The sequence below is a fragment of the Astyanax mexicanus genome, chromosome 11 (assembly GCF_023375975.1).
Source record: "Astyanax mexicanus isolate ESR-SI-001 chromosome 11, AstMex3_surface, whole genome shotgun sequence".
Lineage (NCBI taxonomy): Eukaryota > Metazoa > Chordata > Actinopteri > Characiformes > Acestrorhamphidae > Astyanax > Astyanax mexicanus.
In genome coordinates this window covers 23,285,269-23,307,617 of record NC_064418.1, presented here as the reverse complement: position 1 = coordinate 23,307,617, position 22,349 = coordinate 23,285,269, and the positions used below count along the sequence as shown (strand labels likewise).

Genomic DNA, 22,349 nt, shown 5'->3' with positions numbered 1-22,349 from the left:
CTCTGAAGGATGCTCTGTTCAGCAATGGGTTCTTTGGCTAAGATTTGGTTTTACAAAGTAGAATCCATGCATTTCACTCCATTTTAATAGATATTACCTTTAAAGGAGTTTAGTTCAGATCCAGGTGCCCCTTTTGTCAAGTCCCTTGCTTAAGGTGGGTTGCATTGAAGGGGGTATAGCTCAGTGGTAGAGCATTTGACTGCAGATCAAGAGGTCCCCAGTTCAAATCTGGGTGCCCCCTATGTCCAGTCCCTCTCTTAAGGGTGCTAAGTTCAGCAACGGGTACTTAGGCTAAGATTTGGTTTTACAAAGTAGGATCCATGCATTTCAGTTCATTTTAGTACTTACTATGTTCCGAGGGTATAGCTCAGTGGTAGAGCATTTGACTGCAGCTCAAGAGGTCCCCGGTTCAAATCCGGGTGCCCCCTGTATCCAGTCCCTTGCTTAAAGGCTGTACTTTTAGCAATGCCTGTTGGCTACCAGTTTACATTTGTGTAATCTGGCTAAGATTTGTTGTTACAAGGTAGAATCCATACATTTTAAGCCGGTGTATATCGAAAGGAGTATAGCTCAGTGGTACAGCATTTGACTGCAGATCAAGAGGTCCTCGCTTCAAATCTGGGTGCCCCCTATGCCCAGTGCTTCTCATAAAAAGGTGCTATGTTCAGGAATGGGTATAGGTTGCTTTGGCTAAGATTTGCTTTCACAAAGTAGAATCCATGCATTTCAGTTCATAGGGTTCCCCTTATGTCCAGTCCATCTCTTAAGGGTGCTATATTCAGCAATGGGTATTGGCTACCTTTTAGGGTACTTTGGCTAAGATTTGCTTTCACATAGTAGAATCCATGCATTTTAGTCCATTTTAATAGATATTACCTTCAAGGGAGTATAGTTCAGATCCGGGTGCCCCTTTTGTCCAATCCCTTGCTTAAGGGCTATTTTTTATCTGACTAAGAAAAAAAAGATATTGAAGGGGGCATAGCTCAGTGGTAGGGAGTTTGACTACAGATCAAGAGGTCCCCGGTTCAAATCCGCATGACCAATATGTCCATTTCCTCTCTTAAGGCTGCTTTGTGTTTAGCAGTGAGTTTTGCCTACCAGTATATATTTAGGTACTTTGGTTAAGATTTGGTTTCACACCGCACAATCCATACATTTCAGTTCATTTAATAGATATTACTTTTACGATCAGTGGGAGAGCATTTGACTGCATAGCAAGAGGTCCCCGGTTCAAATCCGGGTGCCCCCTATGTCTAGTCCCTCTCTTAAGAGACCTACGTTCAGCAAAGGGCACTTGGCCATTGTGCCACGTAGACTGGGGACATATAGTTTGAGAACTCACAGCAGAGTTGAATCTGAAAAGGACTTCAGCAGAAATCTATAGCATGCCTTTATGAAGGCTACAAACCAGATCTATCAAGGTTCTTCATCAGCAAAAATGCCTTGTACAAATGCACCTTTTTTGCAAATTCTATAGATGTGTGCTTTATGGACTTGAGAGCACAGGGCAGAGTTGTCTGCGAAAGGCAGTTGAGTAGAACTCTATAGCATGCAATTATGAAGCCTATAAGAAATCAAATTTATCAAACTACTTCATCAGCAAATGCCTTGTACAAATGCCGATTTTATTGTGCAAATTTCTGCCTACTTTCAAGTTGCAAAACAGCAGAAATGGAGATGCTGGGGATTGAACCCAGGACCTCATACATGCGAAGCATGCGCTCTACCACTGAGCTACATCCCCTCACAAAGTTAATTGCTTTGTATGGTGTCATCCTGATAACAAAACTCTGGAGACTTGCAAAAGCAGCATCCTTAAACTGCTGCATTGTTTCCATGCTTTTAGGACAACCTACAGTCTCAGAGATATGTTTGAAAGAGCATGCTAAAGCAAGCCAAACATTTTCAACAGAAAGACACAACACCCCTTCAGGCACGGACGGGGGTCGAACCCGTGATCTTCGGTGTACGAGACCGACGCCTTACCACTTGGCCACCATGCCAGACAGCAAGCAATGTCCTGTCACTTAGTAGATACAACATAGCACCCGCAATCAATCAATGCACTGAGCAAGGAGGTTTTTGAGGAACAAGTATGGAAAGCTTTAATTAAGCTTCTTTGCTTGTTGTCTTGCATGAACAAAACTGCATGAACGTGGATCAAACCCACATTCTTCTGTTCACAAGACCAATGCCAAGCCACTTGGACATTGTGCCACGTAGACTGGGGACATATAGTTTGAGAACTCACAGCAGAGTTGACTCTCAAAAGGACTTAAGAAGAAATCTATAGCATGCTATTATGAAGGCTACAAACCAGATCTATCAAGGTTCTTCATCAGCAAATGCCTTGTACAAATGCACCTTTTTTGCAAATTCTATAGATGTGTGCTTCATGTTTTATTTCAAGGTGCAAAACGGCAGCAAAGCAGATACTGGGGATTGAACCCACGACTTCATGCATACAAAGCACGCGATCTACCACTGAGCTACACCCCGACAAGAACCAATGCCATTGGTGTACTGTTATCATTGCAAGACAAATGTACAGACTTGCAAAAGACTAATGTTAAGCTGTTGCATTTTCCCATGCTTTTAGAACAACCGACAATGTCACAAATACATTGGAAAGAGCATACCAAAGCAAAGAAGAACAGACAGATGTTGAATTGGACAGAGGTCCAACTAAAAAGCAGAAAACCAGAAGGTAACACAGACATTAGAGCACCCTCAATTAAAACATGCAGTGAGGTAGGAAGGTTTTGAGCAACAAGTATGGTAAACTGCAATTAAGCCACTGTACTTTTTTCTTGCATCAACAAATAGGGACAAACAGAGATCAAACCTGTGAGCTTCAGTTCACAAGACCAACGCCAGGCAACTTGGCAATTGCGCCACTTCTACAATATAAGTGTGGGCTTGAGAACACAGGGCAGAGTTGTCTGTGAAAGGCAGTTGAGTAGAAATCTATAGCATGCAATTATGAAGCCTATAAGAAATGAGATTTATAAAGCTACTTCATCAGCAAATGCCTTGTAAACATGCCGATTTTATTGTGCAATTTCCAGAGACATGGGCTTTATGTTTACTTTCAAGTTGCAAAACAGCAGAAATGGAGATGCTGGGGATTGAACCCAGGACCTCATACATGCAAAGCATGCGCTCTACCACTGAGCTACATCCCCTCACAAAAGTCGCGTATGTGTACACTGTCATCCTGGCAACAAAACTCTGCAGACTTCCAAAGACAGCATCCTTAAGATGCTGCATTGTTTCCATGCTTTTAGGGCAACCTACAGTCTCAGAGATATGTTTGAAAGAGCATGCTAAAGCAAGCCAGAAATTTTCAACAGAAAGACACAACAGCCCTTCAGGCACGGAAAGGGATCAAGGCTGTGATCGTCGGTTTACGAGATCGACACCTTGCCATTTGGCCACAATGCCAGACAACAAGCAATGTCCTGTCATTTAGTAGACACAACATAGCACCCGCAATCAGGCAATGCACCGAGGAAGGAGGTTCCTGAGGAACAAGTATGGAGACCTTTAATTAAGCTTCTTTGCTTGTTGTCTTGCATGAACAAAAATGCATGAAAGTGGATAAAACCCACGTTCTTCTGGTTACAAGACCAACGCCAAGCCACTTGGACATTGTGCCATGTAGAGTGGGGACATATAGTTTGAGAACTCACAGCAGAGTTGACTCTCAAAAGGACTTAAGAAGAAATCTATAGCATGCTATTATGAAGGCTACAAACCAGATCTATCAAGGTTCTTCATCAGCAAATGCCTTGTACAAATGCACCTTTTTTGCAAATTCTATAGATGTGTGCTTCATGTTTTATTTCAAGGTGCAAAACGGCAGCAAAGCAGATACTGGGGATTGAACCCACGACTTCATGCATGCAAAGCACGCGATCTACCACTGAGCTACACCCCGACAAGAACCAATGCCATTGGTGTACTGTTATCATTGCAAGACAAATGTACAGACTTGCAAAAGACTAATGTTAAGCTGTTGCATTTTCCCATGCTTTTAGAACAACCGACAATGTCACAAATACATTGGAAAGAGCATACCAAAGCAAAGAAGAACAGACAGATGTTGAATTGGACAGAGGTCCAACTAAAAAGCAGAAAACCAGAAGGTAACACAGACATTAGAGCACCCTCAATTAAAACATGCAGTGAGGTAGGAAGGTTTTGAGCAACAAGTATGGTAAACTGCAATTAAGCCACTTTACTTTTTTCTTGCATCAACAAATAGGGACAAACAGAGATCAAACCTGTGAGCTTCAGTTCACAAGACCAACACCAGGCAACTTGGCAATTGCGCCACTTCTACAATATAAGTGTGGGCTTGAGAACACAGGGCAGAGTTGTCTGTGAAAGGCAGTTGAGTAGAAATCTATAGCATGCAATTATGAAGCCTATAAGAAATGAGATTTATAAAGCTACTTCATCAGCAAATGCCTTGTACACATGCCGATTTTATTGTGCAATTTCCAGAGACATGGGCTTTATGTTTACTGTCAAGTTGCAAAACAGCAGAAATGGAGATGCTGGGGATTGAACCCAGGACCTCATACATGCAAAGCATGCGCTCTACCACTGAGCTACATCCCCTCACAAAAGTCACATATGTGTACACTGTCATCCTGGCAACAAAACTCTGCAGACTTCCAAAGACAGCATCCTTAAGATGCTGCATTGTTTCCATGCTTTTAGGGCAACCTACAGTCTCAGAGATATGTTTGAAAGAGCATGCTAAAGCAAGCCAGAAATTTTCAACAGAAAGACACAACAGCCCTTCAGGCACGGAAAGGGATCAAGGCTGTGATCGTCGGTTTACGAGATCGACACCTTGCCATTTGGCCACAATGCCAGACAACAAGCAATGTCCTGTCATTTAGTAGATACAACATAGCACCCGCAATCAGGCAATGCACCGAGGAAGGAGGTTCCTGAGGAACAAGTATGGAGACCTTTAATTAAGCTTCTTTGCTTGTTGTCTTGCATGAAGAAAAATGCATGAAAGTGGATAAAACCCACGTTCTTCTGGTTACAAGACCAACGCCAAGCCACTTGGACATTGTGCCATGTAGAGTGGGGACATATAGTTTGAGAACTCACAGCAGACTTGACTCTCAAAAGGACTTAAGAAGAAATCTATAGCATGCCATTATGAAGGCTACAAACCAGATCTATCAAGGTTCTTTATTCAGCAAATGCCTTGTACAAATGCGCCGTTTTTGCAAATTCTATAGATGTGTGCTTCATGTTTAACTTCAATGCATGAAACAGCAGCAATGGAGATACTGGGGACTGAACCCAGCATGCGCTCTACCACTGAGCTACATCACCACATTAAACCTTAAAATCCGGGTGCCCCGTATGTCTATTGCCTCTCTGAAGGATGCTCTGTTCAGCAATGGGTTCTTTGGCTAAGATTTGGTTTTACAAAGTAGAATCCATGCATTTCACTCCATTTTAATAGATATTACCTTTAAAGGAGTTTAGTTCAGATCCAGGTGCCCCTTTTGTCAAGTCCCTTGCTTAAGGTCGGTTGCATTGAAGGGGGTATAGCTCAGTGGTAGAGCATTTGACTGCAGATCAATAGGTCCCCAGTTCAAATCTGGGTGCCCCCTATGTCCAGTCCCTCTCTTAAGGGTGCTAAGTTCAGCAATGGGTACTTATGCTAAGATTTGCTTTTACAAAGTAGGATCCATGCATTTCAGTTCATTTTAGTACTTACTATGTTCCAGGGGGTATAGCTCAGTGGTAGAGCATTTGACTGCAGATCAAGAGGTCCCCGGTTCAAATCCGGGTGCCCCCTGTATCCAGTCCATTGCTTAAAGGCTGTACTTTTAGCAATGCCTGTTGGCTACCAGTTTACATTTGTGTAATCTGGCTAAGATTTGTTGTTACAAGGTAGAATCCATACATTTTAAGCCGGTGTATATCGAAAGGAGTATAGCTCAGTGGTACAGCATTTGACTGCAGATCAAGAGGTCCTCGCTTCAAATCTGGGTGCCCCCTATGCCCAGTGCTTCTCATAAAAAGGTGCTATGTTCAGGAATGGGTATAGGTTGCTTTGGCTAAGATTTGCTTTCACAAAGTAGAATCCATGCATTTCAGTTCATAGGGTTCCCCTTATGTACAGTCCATCTCTTAAGGGTGCTATATTCAGCAATGGGTATTGGCTACCTTTTAGGGTACTTTGGTTAAGATTTGCTTTCACATAGTAGAATCCATGCATTTTAGTCCATTTTAATAGATATTACCTTCAAGGGAGTATAGTTCAGATCCGGGTGCCCCTTTTGTCCAATCCCTTGCTTAAGGGCTATTTTTTATCTGACTAAGATCAATGTAGGATCCATATATTTTAAGGGAGGTTGTATTGAAGGGGGCATAGCTCAGTGGTAGGGAGTTTGATTACAGATCAAGAGGTCCCCGGTTCAAATCCGCATGACCAATATGTCCATTTCCTCTCTTAAGGCTGCTTTGTGTTTAGCAGAGAGTTTTGCCTACCAGTATATATTTAGGTACTTTGGTTAAGATTTGGTTTCACACCGCACAATCCATACATTTCAGTTCATTTAATAGATATTACTTTTACGATCAGTGGGAGAGCATTTGACTGCATAGCAAGAGGTCCCCGGTTCAAATCCGGGTGCCCCCTATGTCTAGTCCCTCTCTTAAGAGACCTACGTTCAGCAAAGGGCACTTGGCCATTGTGCCACTTAGACTGGGGACATATAGTTTGAGAACTCACAGCAGAGTTGAATCTGAAAAGGACTTCAGCAGAAATCTATAGCATGCCTTTATGAAGGCTACAAACCAGATCTATCAAGGTTCTTCATCAGCAAAAATGCCTTGTACAAATGCACCTTTTTTGCAAATTCTATAGATGTGTGCTTTATGGACTTGAGAGCACAGGGCAGAGTTGTCTGCGAAAGGCAGTTGAGTAGAACTCTATAGCATGCAATTATGAAGCCTATAAGAAATCAAATTTATCAAACTACTTCATCAGCAAATGCCTTGTACAAATGCCGATTTTATTGTGCAAATTTATGCCTACTTTCAAGTTGCAAAACAGCAGAAATGGAGATGCTGGGGATTGAACCCAGGACCTCATACATGCGAAGCATGCGCTCTACCACTGAGCTACATCCCCTCACAAGGTTAATTGCTTTGTATGGTGTCATCCTGATAACAAAACTCTGGAGACTTGCAAAAGCAGCATCCTTAAACTGCTGCATTGTTTCCATGCTTTTAGGACAACCTACAGTCTCAGAGATATGTTTGAAAGAGCATGCTAAAGCAAGCCAAACATTTTCAACAGAAAGACACAACACCCCTTCAGGCACGGACGGGGGTCGAACCCGTGATCTTCGGTTTACAAGACCGACGCCTTACCACTTGGCCACCATGCCAGAGAGCAAGCAATGTCCTGTCACTTAGTAGATACAACATAGCACCCGCAATCAATCAATGCACTGAGCAAGGAGGTTTTTGAGGAACAAGTATGGAAAGCTTTAATTAAGCTTCTTTGCTTGTTGTCTTGCATGAACAAAACTGCATGAACGTGGATCAAACCCACATTCTTCTGTTCACAAGACCAATGCCAAGCCACTTGGACATTGTGCCACGTAGACTGGGGACATATAGTTTGAGAACTCACAGCAGAGTTGACTCTCAAAAGGACTTAAGAAGAAATCTATCTAAATTATGAAGGCTACAAACCAGATCTATCAAGGTTCTTCATCAGCAAATGCCTTGTACAAATGCACCTTTTTTGCAAATTCTATAGATGTGTGCTTCATGTTTTATTTCAAGGTGCAAAACGGCAGCAAAGCAGATACTGGGGATTGAACTGGCGATCTACCACTGAGCTACACCCCGACAAGAACCAATGCCATTGGTGTACTGTTATCATTGCAAGACAAATGTACAGACTTGCAAAAGACTAATGTTAAGCTGTTGCATTTTCCCATGCTTTTAGAACAACCGACAATGTCACAAATACATTGGAAAGAGCATACCAAAGCAAAGAAGAACAGACAGATGTTGAATTGGACAGAGGTCCAACTAAAAAGCAGAAAACCAGAAGGTAACACAGACATTAGAGCACCCTCAATTAAAACATGCAGTGAGGTAGGAAGGTTTTGAGCAACAAGTATGGTAAACTGCAATTAAACCACTTTACTTTTTTCTTGCATCAACAAATAGGGACAAACAGAGATCAAACCTGTGAGCTTCAGTTCACAAGACCAACGCCAGGCAACTTGGCAATTGCGCCACTTCTACAATATAAGTGTGGGCTTGAGAACACAGGGCAGAGTTGTCTGTGAAAGGCAGTTGAGTAGAAATCTATAGCATGCAATTATGAAGCCTATAAGAAATGAGATTTATAAAGCTACTTCATCAGCAAATGCCTTGTACACATGCCGATTTTATTGTGCAATTTCCAGAGACATGGGCTTTATGTTTACTTTCAAGTTGCAAAACAGCAGAAATGGAGATGCTGGGGATTGAACGCAGGACCTCATACATGCAAAGCATGCGCTCTACCACTGAGCTACATCCCCTCACAAAAGTCGCGTATATGTACACTGTCATCCTGGCAACAAAACTCTGCAGACTTCCAAAGACAGCATCCTTAAGATGCTGCATTGTTTCCATGCTTTTAGGGCAACCTACAGCCTCAGAGATATGTTTGAAAGAGCATGCTAAAGCAAGCCAGAAATTTTCAACAGAAAGACACAACAGCCCTTCAGGCACGGAAAGGGATCAAGGCTGTGATCGTCGGTTTACGAGATCGACACCTTGCCATTTGGCCACAATGCCAGACAACAAGCAATGTCCTGTCATTTAGTAGATACAACATAGCACCCGCAATCAGGCAATGCACCGAGGAAGGAGGTTCCTGAGGAACAAGTATGGAGACCTTTAATTAAGCTTCTTTGCTTGTTGTCTTGCATGAACAAAAATGCATGAAAGTGGATAAAACCCATGTTCTTCTGGTTACAAGACCAACGCCAAGCCACTTGGACATTGTGCCATGTAGAGTGGGGACATATAGTTTGAGAACTCACAGCAGACTTGACTCTCAAAAGGACTTAAGAAGAAAGCTATAGCATGCCATTATGAAGGCTACAAACCAGATCTATCAAGGTTCTTTATTCAGCAAATGCCTTGTACAAATGCACTGTTTTTGCAAATTCTATAGATGTGTGCTTCATGTTTAACTTCAATGCATGAAACAGCAGCAATGGAGATACTGGGGATTGAACCCAGGACCTCATACACGCAAAGCATGCGCTCTACCACTGAGCTACATCACCACATTAAACCTTAAAATCCGGGTGCCCCGTATGTCTATTGCCTCTCTGAAGGATGCTCTGTTCAGCAATGGGTTCTTTGGCTAAGATTTGGTTTTACAAAGTAGAATCCATGCATTTCACTCCATTTTAATAGATATTACCTTTAAAGGAGTTTAGTTCAGATCCAGGTGCCCCTTTTGTCAAGTCCCTTGCTTAAGGTGGGTTGCATTGAAGGGGGTATAGCTCAGTGGTAGAGCATTTGACTGCAGATCAAGAGGTCCCCAGTTCAAATCTGGGTGCCCCCTATGTCCAGTCCCTCTCTTAAGGGTGCTAAGTTCAGCAACGGGTACTTAGGCTAAGATTTGGTTTTACAAAGTAGGATCCATGCATTTCAGTTCATTTTAGTACATACTATGTTCCGAGGGTATAGCTCAGTGGTAGAGCATTTGACTGCAGCTCAAGAGGTCCCCGGTTCAAATCCGGGTGCCCCCTGTATCCAGTCCCTTGCTTAAAGGCTGTACTTTTAGCAATGCCTGTTGGCTACCAGTTTACATTTGTGTAATCTGGCTAAGATTTGTTGTTACAAGGTAGAATCCATACATTTTAAGCCGGTGTATATCGAAAGGAGTATAGCTCAGTGGTACAGCATTTGACTGCAGATCAAGAGGTCCTCGCTTCAAATCTGGGTGCCCCCTATGCCCAGTGCTTCTCATAAAAAGGTGCTATGTTCAGGAATGGGTATAGGTTGCTTTGGCTAAGATTTGCTTTCACAAAGTAGAATCCATGCATTTCAGTTCATAGGGTTCCCCTTATGTCCAGTCCATCTCTTAAGGGTGCTATATTCAGCAATGGGTATTGGCTACCTTTTAGGGTACTTTGGCTAAGATTTGCTTTCACATAGTAGAATCCATGCATTTTAGTCCATTTTAATAGATATTACCTTCAAGGGAGTATAGTTCAGATCCGGGTGCCCCTTTTGTCCAATCCCTTGCTTAAGGGCTATTTTTTATCTGACTAAGAAAAAAAAGATATTGAAGGGGGCATAGCTCAGTGGTAGGGAGTTTGACTACAGATCAAGAGGTCCCCGGTTCAAATCCGCATGACCAATATGTCCATTTCCTCTCTTAAGGCTGCTTTGTGTTTAGCAGTGAGTTTTGCCTACCAGTATATATTTAGGTACTTTGGTTAAGATTTGGTTTCACACCGCACAATCCATACATTTCAGTTCATTTAATAGATATTACTTTTACGATCAGTGGGAGAGCATTTGACTGCATAGCAAGAGGTCCCCGGTTCAAATCCGGGTGCCCCCTATGTCTAGTCCCTCTCTTAAGAGACCTACGTTCAGCAAAGGGCACTTGGCCATTGTGCCACGTAGACTGGGGACATATAGTTTGAGAACTCACAGCAGAGTTGAATCTGAAAAGGACTTCAGCAGAAATCTATAGCATGCCTTTATGAAGGCTACAAACCAGATCTATCAAGGTTCTTCATCAGCAAAAATGCCTTGTACAAATGCACCTTTTTTGCAAATTCTATAGATGTGTGCTTTATGGACTTGAGAGCACAGGGCAGAGTTGTCTGCGAAAGGCAGTTGAGTAGAACTCTATAGCATGCAATTATGAAGCCTATAAGAAATCAAATTTATCAAACTACTTCATCAGCAAATGCCTTGTACAAATGCCGATTTTATTGTGCAAATTTCTGCCTACTTTCAAGTTGCAAAACAGCAGAAATGGAGATGCTGGGGATTGAACCCAGGACCTCATACATGCGAAGCATGCGCTCTACCACTGAGCTACATCCCCTCACAAAGTTAATTGCTTTGTATGGTGTCATCCTGATAACAAAACTCTGGAGACTTGCAAAAGCAGCATCCTTAAACTGCTGCATTGTTTCCATGCTTTTAGGACAACCTACAGTCTCAGAGATATGTTTGAAAGAGCATGCTAAAGCAAGCCAAACATTTTCAACAGAAAGACACAACACCCCTTCAGGCACGGACGGGGGTCGAACCCGTGATCTTCGGTTTACGAGACCGACGCCTTACCACTCGGCCACCATGCCAGACAGCAAGCAATGTCCTGTCACTTAGTAGATACAACATAGCACCCGCAATCAATCAATGCACTGAGCAAGGAGGTTTTTGAGGAACAAGTATGGAAAGCTTTAATTAAGCTTCTTTGCTTGTTGTCTTGCATGAACAAAACTGCATGAACGTGGATCAAACCCACATTCTTCTGTTCACAAGACCAATGCCAAGCCACTTGGACATTGTGCCACGTAGACTGGGGACATATAGTTTGAGAACTCACAGCAGAGTTGACTCTCAAAAGGACTTAAGAAGAAATCTATAGCATGCTATTATGAAGGCTACAAACCAGATCTATCAAGGTTCTTCATCAGCAAATGCCTTGTACAAATGCACCTTTTTTGCAAATTCTATAGATGTGTGCTTCATGTTTTATTTCAAGGTGCAAAACGGCAGCAAAGCAGATACTGGGGATTGAACTGGCGATCTACCACTGAGCTACACCCCGACAAGAACCAATGCCATTGGTGTACTGTTATCATTGCAAGACAAATGTACAGACTTGCAAAAGACTAATGTTAAGCTGTTGCATTTTCCCATGCTTTTAGAACAACCGACAATGTCACAAATACATTGGAAAGAGCATACCAAAGCAAAGAAGAACAGACAGATGTTGAATTGGACAGAGGTCCAACTAAAAAGCAGAAAACCAGAAGGTAACACAGACATTAGAGCACCCTCAATTAAAACATGCAGTGAGGTAGGAAGGTTTTGAGCAACAAGTATGGTAAACTGCAATTAAACCACTTTACTTTTTTCTTGCATCAACAAATAGGGACAAACAGAGATCAAACCTGTGAGCTTCAGTTCACAAGACCAACGCCAGGCAACTTGGCAATTGCGCCACTTCTACAATATAAGTGTGGGCTTGAGAACACAGGGCAGAGTTGTCTGTGAAAGGCAGTTGAGTAGAAATCTATAGCATGCAATTATGAAGCCTATAAGAAATGAGATTTATAAAGCTACTTCATCAGCAAATGCCTTGTACACATGCCGATTTTATTGTGCAATTTCCAGAGACATGGGCTTTATGTTTACTTTCAAGTTGCAAAACAGCAGAAATGGAGATGCTGGGGATTGAACGCAGGACCTCATACATGCAAAGCATGCGCTCTACCACTGAGCTACATCCCCTCACAAAAGTCGCGTATGTGTACACTGTCATCCTGGCAACAAAACTCTGCAGACTTCCAAAGACAGCATCCTTAAGATGCTGCATTGTTTCCATGCTTTTAGGGCAACCTACAGTCTCAGAGATATGTTTGAAAGAGCATGCTAAAGCAAGCCAGAAATTTTCAACAGAAAGACACAACAGCCCTTCAGGCACGGAAAGGGATCAAGGCTGTGATCGTCGGTTTACGAGATCGACACCTTGCCATTTGGCCACAATGCCAGACAACAAGCAATGTCCTGTCATTTAGTAGATACAACATAGCACCCGCAATCAGGCAATGCACCGAGGAAGGAGGTTCCTGAGGAACAAGTATGGAGACCTTTAATTAAGCTTCTTTGCTTGTTGTCTTGCATGAACAAAAATGCATGAAAGTGGATAAAACCCATGTTCTTCTGGTTACAAGACCAACGCCAAGCCACTTGGACATTGTGCCATGTAGAGTGGGGACATATAGTTTGAGAACTCACAGCAGACTTGACTCTCAAAAGGACTTAAGAAGAAAGCTATAGCATGCCATTATGAAGGCTACAAACCAGATCTGTCAAGGTTCTTTATTCAGCAAATGCCTTGTACAAATGCACTGTTTTTGCAAATTCTATAGATGTGTGCTTCATGTTTAACTTCAATGCATGAAACAGCAGCAATGGAGATACTGGGGATTGCACCCAGGACCTCATACACGCAAAGCATGCGCTCTACCACTGAGCTACATCACCACATTAAACCTTAAAATCCGGGTGCCCCGTATGTCTATTGCCTCTCTGAAGGATGCTCTGTTCAGCAATGGGTTCTTTGGCTAAGATTTGGTTTTACAAAGTAGAATCCATGCATTTCACTCCATTTTAATAGATATTACCTTTAAAGGAGTTTAGTTCAGATCCAGGTGCCCCTTTTGTCAAGTCCCTTGCTTAAGGTGGGTTGCATTGAAGGGGGTATAGCTCAGTGGTAGAGCATTTGACTGCAGATCAAGAGGTCCCCAGTTCAAATCTGGGTGCCCCCTATGTCCAGTCCCTCTCTTAAGGGTGCTAAGTTCAGCAACGGGTACTTAGGCTAAGATTTGGTTTTACAAAGTAGGATCCATGCATTTCAGTTCATTTTAGTACTTACTATGTTCCGAGGGTATAGCTCAGTGGTAGAGCATTTGACTGCAGCTCAAGAGGTCCCCGGTTCAAATCCGGGTGCCCCCTGTATCCAGTCCCTTGCTTAAAGGCTCTACTTTTAGCAATGCCTGTTGGCTACCAGTTTACATTTGTGTAATCTGGCTAAGATTTGTTGTTACAAGGTAGAATCCATACATTTTAAGCCGGTGTATATCGAAAGGAGTATAGCTCAGTGGTACAGCATTTGACTGCAGATCAAGAGGTCCTCGCTTCAAATCTGGGTGCCCCCTATGCCCAGTGCTTCTCATAAAAAGGTGCTATGTTCAGGAATGGGTATAGGTTGCTTTGGCTAAGATTTGCTTTCACAAAGTAGAATCCATGCATTTCAGTTCATAGGGTTCCCCTTATGTCCAGTCCATCTCTTAAGGGTGCTATATTCAGCAATGGGTATTGGCTACCTTTTAGGGTACTTTGGCTAAGATTTGCTTTCACATAGTAGAATCCATGCATTTTAGTCCATTTTAATAGATATTACCTTCAAGGGAGTATAGTTCAGATCCGGGTGCCCCTTTTGTCCAATCCCTTGCTTAAGGGCTATTTTTTATCTGACTAAGAAAAAAAAGATATTGAAGGGGGCATAGCTCAGTGGTAGGGAGTTTGACTACAGATCAAGAGGTCCCCGGTTCAAATCCGCATGACCAATATGTCCATTTCCTCTCTTAAGGCTGCTTTGTGTTTAGCAGTGAGTTTTGCCTACCAGTATATATTTAGGTACTTTGGTTAAGATTTGGTTTCACACCGCACAATCCATACATTTCAGTTCATTTAATAGATATTACTTTTACGATCAGTGGGAGAGCATTTGACTGCATAGCAAGAGGTCCCCGGTTCAAATCCGGGTGCCCCCTATGTCTAGTCCCTCTCTTAAGAGACCTACGTTCAGCAAAGGGCACTTGGCCATTGTGCCACGTAGACTGGGGACATATAGTTTGAGAACTCACAGCAGAGTTGAATCTGAAAAGGACTTCAGCAGAAATCTATAGCATGCCTTTATGAAGGCTACAAACCAGATCTATCAAGGTTCTTCATCAGCAAAAATGCCTTGTACAAATGCACCTTTTTTGCAAATTCTATAGATGTGTGCTTTATGGACTTGAGAGCACAGGGCAGAGTTGTCTGCGAAAGGCAGTTGAGTAGAACTCTATAGCATGCAATTATGAAGCCTATAAGAAATCAAATTTATCAAACTACTTCATCAGCAAATGCCTTGTACAAATGCCGATTTTATTGTGCAAATTTCTGCCTACTTTCAAGTTGCAAAACAGCAGAAATGGAGATGCTGGGGATTGAACCCAGGACCTCATACATGCGAAGCATGCGCTCTACCACTGAGCTACATCCCCTCACAAAGTTAATTGCTTTGTATGGTGTCATCCTGATAACAAAACTCTGGAGACTTGCAAAAGCAGCATCCTTAAACTGCTGCATTGTTTCCATGCTTTTAGGACAACCTACAGTCTCAGAGATATGTTTGAAAGAGCATGCTAAAGCAAGCCAAACATTTTCAACAGAAAGACACAACACCCCTTCAGGCACGGACGGGGGTCGAACCCGTGATCTTCGGTTTACGAGACCGACGCCTTACCACTTGGCCACCATGCCAGACAGCAAGCAATGTCCTGTCACTTAGTAGATACAACATAGCACCCGCAATCAATCAATGCACTGAGCAAGGAGGTTTTTGAGGAACAAGTATGGAAAGCTTTAATTAAGCTTCTTTGCTTGTTGTCTTGCATGAACAAAACTGCATGAACGTGGATCAAACCCACATTCTTCTGTTCACAAGACCAATGCCAAGCCACTTGGACATTGTGCCACGTAGACTGGGGACATATAGTTTGAGAACTCACAGCAGAGTTGACTCTCAAAAGGACTTAAGAAGAAATCTATAGCATGCTATTATGAAGGCTACAAACCAGATCTATCAAGGTTCTTCATCAGCAAATGCCTTGTACAAATGCACCTTTTTTGCAAATTCTATAGATGTGTGCTTCATGTTTTATTTCAAGGTGCAAAACGGCAGCAAAGCAGATACTGGGGATTGAACCCACGACTTCATGCATACAAAGCACGCGATCTACCACTGAGCTACACCCCGACAAGAACCAATGCCATTGGTGTACTGTTATCATTGCAAGACAAATGTACAGACTTGCAAAAGACTAATGTTAAGCTGTTGCATTTTCCCATGCTTTTAGAACAACCGACAATGTCACAAATACATTGGAAAGAGCATACCAAAGCAAAGAAGAACAGACAGATGTTGAATTGGACAGAGGTCCAACTAAAAAGCAGAAAACCAGAAGGTAACACAGACATTAGAGCACCCTCAATTAAAACATGCAGTGAGGTAGGAAGGTTTTGAGCAACAAGTATGGTAAACTGCAATTAAGCCACTGTACTTTTTTCTTGCATCAACAAATAGGGACAAACAGAGATCAAACCTGTGAGCTTCAGTTCACAAGACCAACGCCAGGCAACTTGGCAATTGCGCCACTTCTACAATATAAGTGTGGGCTTGAGAACACAGGGCAGAGTTGTCTGTGAAAGGCAGTTGAGTAGAAATCTATAGCATGCAATTATGAAGCCTATAAGAAATGAGATTTATAAAGCTACTTCATCAGCAAATGCCTTGTAAACATGCCGATTTTATTGTGCAATTTCCAGAGACATGGGCTTTATGTTTACTTTCAAGTTGCAAAACAGCAGAAATGGAGATGCTGGGGATTGAACGCAGGACCTCATACATGCAAAGCATGCGCTCTACCACTGAGCTACATCCCCTCACAAAAGTCGCGTATGTGTACACTGTCATCCTGGCAACAAAACTCTGCAGACTTCCAAAGACAGCATCCTTAAGATGCTGCATTGTTTCCATGCTTTTAGGGCAACCTACAGTCTCAGAGATATGTTTGAAAGAGCATGCTAAAGCAAGGCAGAAATTTTCAACAGAAAGACACAACAGCCCTTCAGGCACGGAAAGGGATCAAGGCTGTGATCGTCGGTTTACGAGATCGACACCTTGCCATTTGGCCACAATGCCAGACAACAAGCAATGTCCTGTCATTTAGTAGATACAACATAGCACCCGCAATCAGGCAATGCACCGAGGAAGGAGGTTCCTGAGGAACAAGTATGGAGACCTTTAATTAAGCTTCTTTGCTTGTTGTCTTGCATGAACAAAAATGCATGAAAGTGGATAAAACCCATGTTCTTCTGGTTACAAGACCAACGCCAAGCCACTTGGACATTGTGCCATGTAGAGTGGGGACATATAGTTTGAGAACTCACAGCAGACTTGACTCTCAAAAGGACTTAAGAAGAAAGCTATAGCATGCCATTATGAAGGCTACAAACCAGATCTATCAAGGTTCTTTATTCAGCAAATGCCTTGTACAAATGCACTGTTTTTGCAAATTCTATAGATGTGTGCTTCATGTTTAACTTCAATGCATGAAACAGCAGCAATGGAGATACTGGGGATTGAACCCAGGACCTCATACACGCAAAGCATGCGCTCTACCACTGAGCTACATCACCACATTAAACCTTAAAATCCGGGTGCCCCGTATGTCTATTGCCTCTCTGAAGGATGCTCTGTTCAGCAATCGGTTCTTTGGCTAAGATTTGGTTTTACAAAGTAGAATCCATGCATTTCACTCCATTTTAATAGATATTACCTTTAAAGGAGTTTAGTTCAGATCCAGGTGCCCCTTTTGTCAAGTCCCTTGCTTAAGGTGGGTTGCATTGAAGGGGGTATAGCTCAGTGGTAGAGCATTTGACTGCAGATCAAGAGGTCCCCAGTTCAAATCTGGGTGCCCCCTATGTCCAGTCCCTCTCTTAAGGGTGCTAAGTTCAGCAACGGGTACTTAGGCTAAGATTTGGTTTTACAAAGTAGGATCCATGCATTTCAGTTCATTTTAGTACTTACTATGTTCCGAGGGTATAGCTCAGTGGTAGAGCATTTGACTGCAGCTCAAGAGGTCCCCGGTTCAAATCCGGGTGCCCCCTGTATCCAGTCCCTTGCTTAAAGGCTGTACTTTTAGCAATGCCTGTTGGCTACCAGTTTACATTTGTGTAATCTGGCTAAGATTTGTTGTTACAAGGTAGAATCCATACATTTTAAGCCGGTGTATATCGAAAGGAGTATAGCTCAGTGGTACAGCATTTGACTGCAGATCAAGAGGTCCTCGCTTCAAATCTGGGTGCCCCCTATGCCCAGTGCTTCTCATAAAAAGGTGCTATGTTCAGGAATGGGTATAGGTTGCTTTGGCTAAGATTTGCTTTCACAAAGTAGAATCCATGCATTTCAGTTCATAGGGTTCCCCTTATGTCCAGTCCATCTCTTAAGGGTGCTATATTCAGCAATGGGTATTGGCTACCTTTTAGGGTACTTTGGCTAAGATTTGCTTTCACATAGTAGAATCCATGCATTTTAGTCCATTTTAATAGATATTACCTTCAAGGGAGTATAGTTCAGATCCGGGTGCCCCTTTTGTCCAATCCCTTGCTTAAGGGCTATTTTTTATCTGACTAAGAAAAAAAAGATATTGAAGGGGGCATAGCTCAGTGGTAGGGAGTTTGACTACAGATCAAGAGGTCCCCGGTTCAAATCCGCATGACCAATATGTCCATTTCCTCTCTTAAGGCTGCTTTGTGTTTAGCAGTGAGTTTTGCCTACCAGTATATATTTAGGTACTTTGGTTAAGATTTGGTTTCACACCGCACAATCCATACATTTCAGTTCATTTAATAGATATTACTTTTACGATCAGTGGGAGAGCATTTGACTGCATAGCAAGAGGTCCCCGGTTCAAATCCGGGTGCCCCCTATGTCTAGTCCCTCTCTTAAGAGACCTACGTTCAGCAAAGGGCACTTGGCCATTGTGCCACGTAGACTGGGGACATATAGTTTGAGAACTCACAGCAGAGTTGAATCTGAAAAGGACTTCAGCAGAAATCTATAGCATGCCTTTATGAAGGCTACAAACCAGATCTATCAAGGTTCTTCATCAGCAAAAATGCCTTGTACAAATGCACCTTTTTTGCAAATTCTATAGATGTGTGCTTTATGGACTTGAGAGCACAGGGCAGAGTTGTCTGCGAAAGGCAGTTGAGTAGAACTCTATAGCATGCAATTATGAAGCCTATAAGAAATCAAATTTATCAAACTACTTCATCAGCAAATGCCTTGTACAAATGCCGATTTTATTGTGCAAATTTCTGCCTACTTTCAAGTTGCAAAACAGCAGAAATGGAGATGCTGGGGATTGAACCCAGGACCTCATACATGCGAAGCATGCGCTCTACCACTGAGCTACATCCCCTCACAAAGTTAATTGCTTTGTATGGTGTCATCCTGATAACAAAACTCTGGAGACTTGCAAAAGCAGCATCCTTAAACTGCTGCATTGTTTCCATGCTTTTAGGACAACCTACAGTCTCAGAGATATGTTTGAAAGAGCATGCTAAAGCAAGCCAAACATTTTCAACAGAAAGACACAACACCCCTTCAGGCACGGACGGGGGTCGAACCCGTGATCTTCGGTTTACGAGACCGACGCCTTACCACTTGGCCACCATGCCAGACAGCAAGCAATGTCCTGTCACTTAGTAGATACAACATAGCACCCGCAATCAATCAATGCACTGAGCAAGGAGGTTTTTGAGGAACAAGTATGGAAAGCTTTAATTAAGCTTCTTTGCTTGTTGTCTTGCATGAACAAAACTGCATGAACGTGGATCAAACCCACATTCTTCTGTTCACAAGACCAATGCCAAGCCACTTGGACATTGTGCCACGTAGACTGGGGACATATAGTTTGAGAACTCACAGCAGAGTTGACTCTCAAAAGGACTTAAGAAGAAATCTATAGCATGCTATTATGAAGGCTACAAACCAGATCTATCAAGGTTCTTCATCAGCAAATGCCTTGTACAAATGCACCTTTTTTGCAAATTCTATAGATGTGTGCTTCATGTTTTATTTCAAGGTGCAAAACGGCAGCAAAGCAGATACTGGGGATTGAACCCACGACTTCATGCATACAAAGCACGCGATCTACCACTGAGCTACACCCCGACAAGAACCAATGCCATTGGTGTACTGTTATCATTGCAAGACAAATGTACAGACTTGCAAAAGACTAATGTTAAGCTGTTGCATTTTCCCATGCTTTTAGAACAACCGACAATGTCACAAATACATTGGAAAGAGCATACCAAAGCAAAGAAGAACAGACAGATGTTGAATTGGACAGAGGTCCAACTAAAAAGCAGAAAACCAGAAGGTAACACAGACATTAGAGCACCCTCAATTAAAACATGCAGTGAGGTAGGAAGGTTTTGAGCAACAAGTATGGTAAACTGCAATTAAGCCACTGTACTTTTTTCTTGCATCAACAAATAGGGACAAACAGAGATCAAACCTGTGAGCTTCAGTTCACAAGACCAACGCCAGGCAACTTGGCAATTGCGCCACTTCTACAATATAAGTGTGGGCTTGAGAACACAGGGCAGAGTTGTCTGTGAAAGGCAGTTGAGTAGAAATCTATAGCATGCAATTATGAAGCCTATAAGAAATGAGATTTATAAAGCTACTTCATCAGCAAATGCCTTGTAAACATGCCGATTTTATTGTGCAATTTCCAGAGACATGGGCTTTATGTTTACTTTCAAGTTGCAAAACAGCAGAAATGGAGATGCTGGGGATTGAACCCAGGACCTCATACATGCAAAGCATGCGCTCTACCACTGAGCTACATCCCCTCACAAAAGTCGCGTATGTGTACACTGTCATCCTGGCAACAAAACTCTGCAGACTTCCAAAGACAGCATCCTTAAGATGCTGCATTGTTTCCATGCTTTTAGGGCAACCTACAGTCTCAGAGATATGTTTGAAAGAGCATGCTAAAGCAAGCCAGAAATTTTCAACAGAAAGACACAACAGCCCTTCAGGCACGGAAAGGGATCAAGGCTGTGATCGTCGGTTTACGAGATCGACACCTTGCCATTTGGCCACAATGCCAGACAACAAGCAATGTCCTGTCATTTAGTAGACACAACATAGCACCCGCAATCAGGCAATGCACCGAGGAAGGAGGTTCCTGAGGAACAAGTATGGAGACCTTTAATTAAGCTTCTTTGCTTGTTGTCTTGCATGAACAAAAATGCATGAAAGTGGATAAAACCCACGTTCTTCTGGTTACAAGACCAACGCCAAGCCACTTGGACATTGTGCCATGTAGAGTGGGGACATATAGTTTGAGAACTCACAGCAGAGTTGACTCTCAAAAGGACTTAAGAAGAAATCTATAGCATGCTATTATGAAGGCTACAAACCAGATCTATCAAGGTTCTTCATCAGCAAATGCCTTGTACAAATGCACCTTTTTTGCAAATTCTATAGATGTGTGCTTCATGTTTTATTTCAAGGTGCAAAACGGCAGCAAAGCAGATACTGGGGATTGAACCCACGACTTCATGCATGCAAAGCACGCGATCTACCACTGAGCTACACCCCGACAAGAACCAATGCCATTGGTGTACTGTTATCATTGCAAGACAAATGTACAGACTTGCAAAAGACTAATGTTAAGCTGTTGCATTTTCCCATGCTTTTAGAACAACCGACAATGTCACAAATACATTGGAAAGAGCATACCAAAGCAAAGAAGAACAGACAGATGTTGAATTGGACAGAGGTCCAACTAAAAAGCAGAAAACCAGAAGGTAACACAGACATTAGAGCACCCTCAATTAAAACATGCAGTGAGGTAGGAAGGTTTTGAGCAACAAGTATGGTAAACTGCAATTAAGCCACTTTACTTTTTTCTTGCATCAACAAATAGGGACAAACAGAGATCAAACCTGTGAGCTTCAGTTCACAAGACCAACACCAGGCAACTTGGCAATTGCGCCACTTCTACAATATAAGTGTGGGCTTGAGAACACAGGGCAGAGTTGTCTGTGAAAGGCAGTTGAGTAGAAATCTATAGCATGCAATTATGAAGCCTATAAGAAATGAGATTTATAAAGCTACTTCATCAGCAAATGCCTTGTACACATGCCGATTTTATTGTGCAATTTCCAGAGACATGGGCTTTATGTTTACTGTCAAGTTGCAAAACAGCAGAAATGGAGATGCTGGGGATTGAACCCAGGACCTCATACATGCAAAGCATGCGCTCTACCACTGAGCTACATCCCCTCACAAAAGTCACATATGTGTACACTGTCATCCTGGCAACAAAACTCTGCAGACTTCCAAAGACAGCATCCTTAAGATGCTGCATTGTTTCCATGCTTTTAGGGCAACCTACAGTCTCAGAGATATGTTTGAAAGAGCATGCTAAAGCAAGCCAGAAATTTTCAACAGAAAGACACAACAGCCCTTCAGGCACGGAAAGGGATCAAGGCTGTGATCGTCGGTTTACGAGATCGACACCTTGCCATTTGGCCACAATGCCAGACAACAAGCAATGTCCTGTCATTTAGTAGATACAACATAGCACCCGCAATCAGGCAATGCACCGAGGAAGGAGGTTCCTGAGGAACAAGTATGGAGACCTTTAATTAAGCTTCTTTGCTTGTTGTCT

At 42.6% G+C, this 22,349-nt stretch overlaps 30 non-coding genes across 30 annotated transcripts; 10 read left to right on the top strand and 20 right to left on the bottom strand.

Moving 5' to 3' along the window:
• The first annotated feature begins 169 nt into the window (after window positions 1–169).
• On the top strand, window positions 170–241 carry trnac-gca (transfer RNA cysteine (anticodon GCA)). Its single transcript has one exon. It is a non-coding gene; the product is annotated as a tRNA-Cys (tRNA).
• Window positions 242–356: 115 nt separating this feature from the next.
• On the top strand, window positions 357–428 carry trnac-gca (transfer RNA cysteine (anticodon GCA)). The gene has a single exon. It is a non-coding gene; the product is annotated as a tRNA-Cys (tRNA).
• Window positions 429–1,672: 1,244 nt separating this feature from the next.
• trnaa-cgc (transfer RNA alanine (anticodon CGC)) lies at window positions 1,673–1,744 on the bottom strand. Its single transcript has one exon. It is a non-coding gene; the product is annotated as a tRNA-Ala (tRNA).
• A 187-nt stretch (window positions 1,745–1,931) lies between these two features.
• On the bottom strand, window positions 1,932–2,003 carry trnat-cgu (transfer RNA threonine (anticodon CGU)). Its single transcript has one exon. It is a non-coding gene; the product is annotated as a tRNA-Thr (tRNA).
• A 1,110-nt stretch (window positions 2,004–3,113) lies between these two features.
• Window positions 3,114–3,185, bottom strand: trnaa-ugc (transfer RNA alanine (anticodon UGC)). Its single transcript has one exon. It is a non-coding gene; the product is annotated as a tRNA-Ala (tRNA).
• Window positions 3,186–4,554: 1,369 nt separating this feature from the next.
• trnaa-ugc (transfer RNA alanine (anticodon UGC)) lies at window positions 4,555–4,626 on the bottom strand. The gene has a single exon. It is a non-coding gene; the product is annotated as a tRNA-Ala (tRNA).
• A 950-nt stretch (window positions 4,627–5,576) lies between these two features.
• trnac-gca (transfer RNA cysteine (anticodon GCA)) lies at window positions 5,577–5,648 on the top strand. The gene has a single exon. It is a non-coding gene; the product is annotated as a tRNA-Cys (tRNA).
• Window positions 5,649–5,764: 116 nt separating this feature from the next.
• Window positions 5,765–5,836, top strand: trnac-gca (transfer RNA cysteine (anticodon GCA)). Its single transcript has one exon. It is a non-coding gene; the product is annotated as a tRNA-Cys (tRNA).
• A 1,269-nt stretch (window positions 5,837–7,105) lies between these two features.
• On the bottom strand, window positions 7,106–7,177 carry trnaa-cgc (transfer RNA alanine (anticodon CGC)). Its single transcript has one exon. It is a non-coding gene; the product is annotated as a tRNA-Ala (tRNA).
• Window positions 7,178–7,364: 187 nt separating this feature from the next.
• On the bottom strand, window positions 7,365–7,436 carry trnat-ugu (transfer RNA threonine (anticodon UGU)). The gene has a single exon. It is a non-coding gene; the product is annotated as a tRNA-Thr (tRNA).
• Window positions 7,437–8,519: 1,083 nt separating this feature from the next.
• Window positions 8,520–8,591, bottom strand: trnaa-ugc (transfer RNA alanine (anticodon UGC)). The gene has a single exon. It is a non-coding gene; the product is annotated as a tRNA-Ala (tRNA).
• Window positions 8,592–9,275: 684 nt separating this feature from the next.
• Window positions 9,276–9,347, bottom strand: trnaa-ugc (transfer RNA alanine (anticodon UGC)). Its single transcript has one exon. It is a non-coding gene; the product is annotated as a tRNA-Ala (tRNA).
• Window positions 9,348–9,559: 212 nt separating this feature from the next.
• On the top strand, window positions 9,560–9,631 carry trnac-gca (transfer RNA cysteine (anticodon GCA)). Its single transcript has one exon. It is a non-coding gene; the product is annotated as a tRNA-Cys (tRNA).
• A 115-nt stretch (window positions 9,632–9,746) lies between these two features.
• On the top strand, window positions 9,747–9,818 carry trnac-gca (transfer RNA cysteine (anticodon GCA)). The gene has a single exon. It is a non-coding gene; the product is annotated as a tRNA-Cys (tRNA).
• Window positions 9,819–11,062: 1,244 nt separating this feature from the next.
• On the bottom strand, window positions 11,063–11,134 carry trnaa-cgc (transfer RNA alanine (anticodon CGC)). Its single transcript has one exon. It is a non-coding gene; the product is annotated as a tRNA-Ala (tRNA).
• A 187-nt stretch (window positions 11,135–11,321) lies between these two features.
• trnat-cgu (transfer RNA threonine (anticodon CGU)) lies at window positions 11,322–11,393 on the bottom strand. The gene has a single exon. It is a non-coding gene; the product is annotated as a tRNA-Thr (tRNA).
• Window positions 11,394–12,480: 1,087 nt separating this feature from the next.
• trnaa-ugc (transfer RNA alanine (anticodon UGC)) lies at window positions 12,481–12,552 on the bottom strand. The gene has a single exon. It is a non-coding gene; the product is annotated as a tRNA-Ala (tRNA).
• Window positions 12,553–13,236: 684 nt separating this feature from the next.
• Window positions 13,237–13,308, bottom strand: trnaa-ugc (transfer RNA alanine (anticodon UGC)). Its single transcript has one exon. It is a non-coding gene; the product is annotated as a tRNA-Ala (tRNA).
• A 212-nt stretch (window positions 13,309–13,520) lies between these two features.
• Window positions 13,521–13,592, top strand: trnac-gca (transfer RNA cysteine (anticodon GCA)). The gene has a single exon. It is a non-coding gene; the product is annotated as a tRNA-Cys (tRNA).
• Window positions 13,593–13,707: 115 nt separating this feature from the next.
• trnac-gca (transfer RNA cysteine (anticodon GCA)) lies at window positions 13,708–13,779 on the top strand. The gene has a single exon. It is a non-coding gene; the product is annotated as a tRNA-Cys (tRNA).
• Window positions 13,780–15,023: 1,244 nt separating this feature from the next.
• trnaa-cgc (transfer RNA alanine (anticodon CGC)) lies at window positions 15,024–15,095 on the bottom strand. The gene has a single exon. It is a non-coding gene; the product is annotated as a tRNA-Ala (tRNA).
• Window positions 15,096–15,282: 187 nt separating this feature from the next.
• trnat-cgu (transfer RNA threonine (anticodon CGU)) lies at window positions 15,283–15,354 on the bottom strand. Its single transcript has one exon. It is a non-coding gene; the product is annotated as a tRNA-Thr (tRNA).
• Window positions 15,355–16,464: 1,110 nt separating this feature from the next.
• trnaa-ugc (transfer RNA alanine (anticodon UGC)) lies at window positions 16,465–16,536 on the bottom strand. Its single transcript has one exon. It is a non-coding gene; the product is annotated as a tRNA-Ala (tRNA).
• A 684-nt stretch (window positions 16,537–17,220) lies between these two features.
• trnaa-ugc (transfer RNA alanine (anticodon UGC)) lies at window positions 17,221–17,292 on the bottom strand. The gene has a single exon. It is a non-coding gene; the product is annotated as a tRNA-Ala (tRNA).
• A 212-nt stretch (window positions 17,293–17,504) lies between these two features.
• Window positions 17,505–17,576, top strand: trnac-gca (transfer RNA cysteine (anticodon GCA)). Its single transcript has one exon. It is a non-coding gene; the product is annotated as a tRNA-Cys (tRNA).
• Window positions 17,577–17,691: 115 nt separating this feature from the next.
• trnac-gca (transfer RNA cysteine (anticodon GCA)) lies at window positions 17,692–17,763 on the top strand. The gene has a single exon. It is a non-coding gene; the product is annotated as a tRNA-Cys (tRNA).
• A 1,244-nt stretch (window positions 17,764–19,007) lies between these two features.
• Window positions 19,008–19,079, bottom strand: trnaa-cgc (transfer RNA alanine (anticodon CGC)). The gene has a single exon. It is a non-coding gene; the product is annotated as a tRNA-Ala (tRNA).
• A 187-nt stretch (window positions 19,080–19,266) lies between these two features.
• On the bottom strand, window positions 19,267–19,338 carry trnat-cgu (transfer RNA threonine (anticodon CGU)). Its single transcript has one exon. It is a non-coding gene; the product is annotated as a tRNA-Thr (tRNA).
• Window positions 19,339–20,448: 1,110 nt separating this feature from the next.
• trnaa-ugc (transfer RNA alanine (anticodon UGC)) lies at window positions 20,449–20,520 on the bottom strand. The gene has a single exon. It is a non-coding gene; the product is annotated as a tRNA-Ala (tRNA).
• A 1,369-nt stretch (window positions 20,521–21,889) lies between these two features.
• On the bottom strand, window positions 21,890–21,961 carry trnaa-ugc (transfer RNA alanine (anticodon UGC)). The gene has a single exon. It is a non-coding gene; the product is annotated as a tRNA-Ala (tRNA).
• Between the last annotated feature and the right edge of the window lie 388 nt (window positions 21,962–22,349).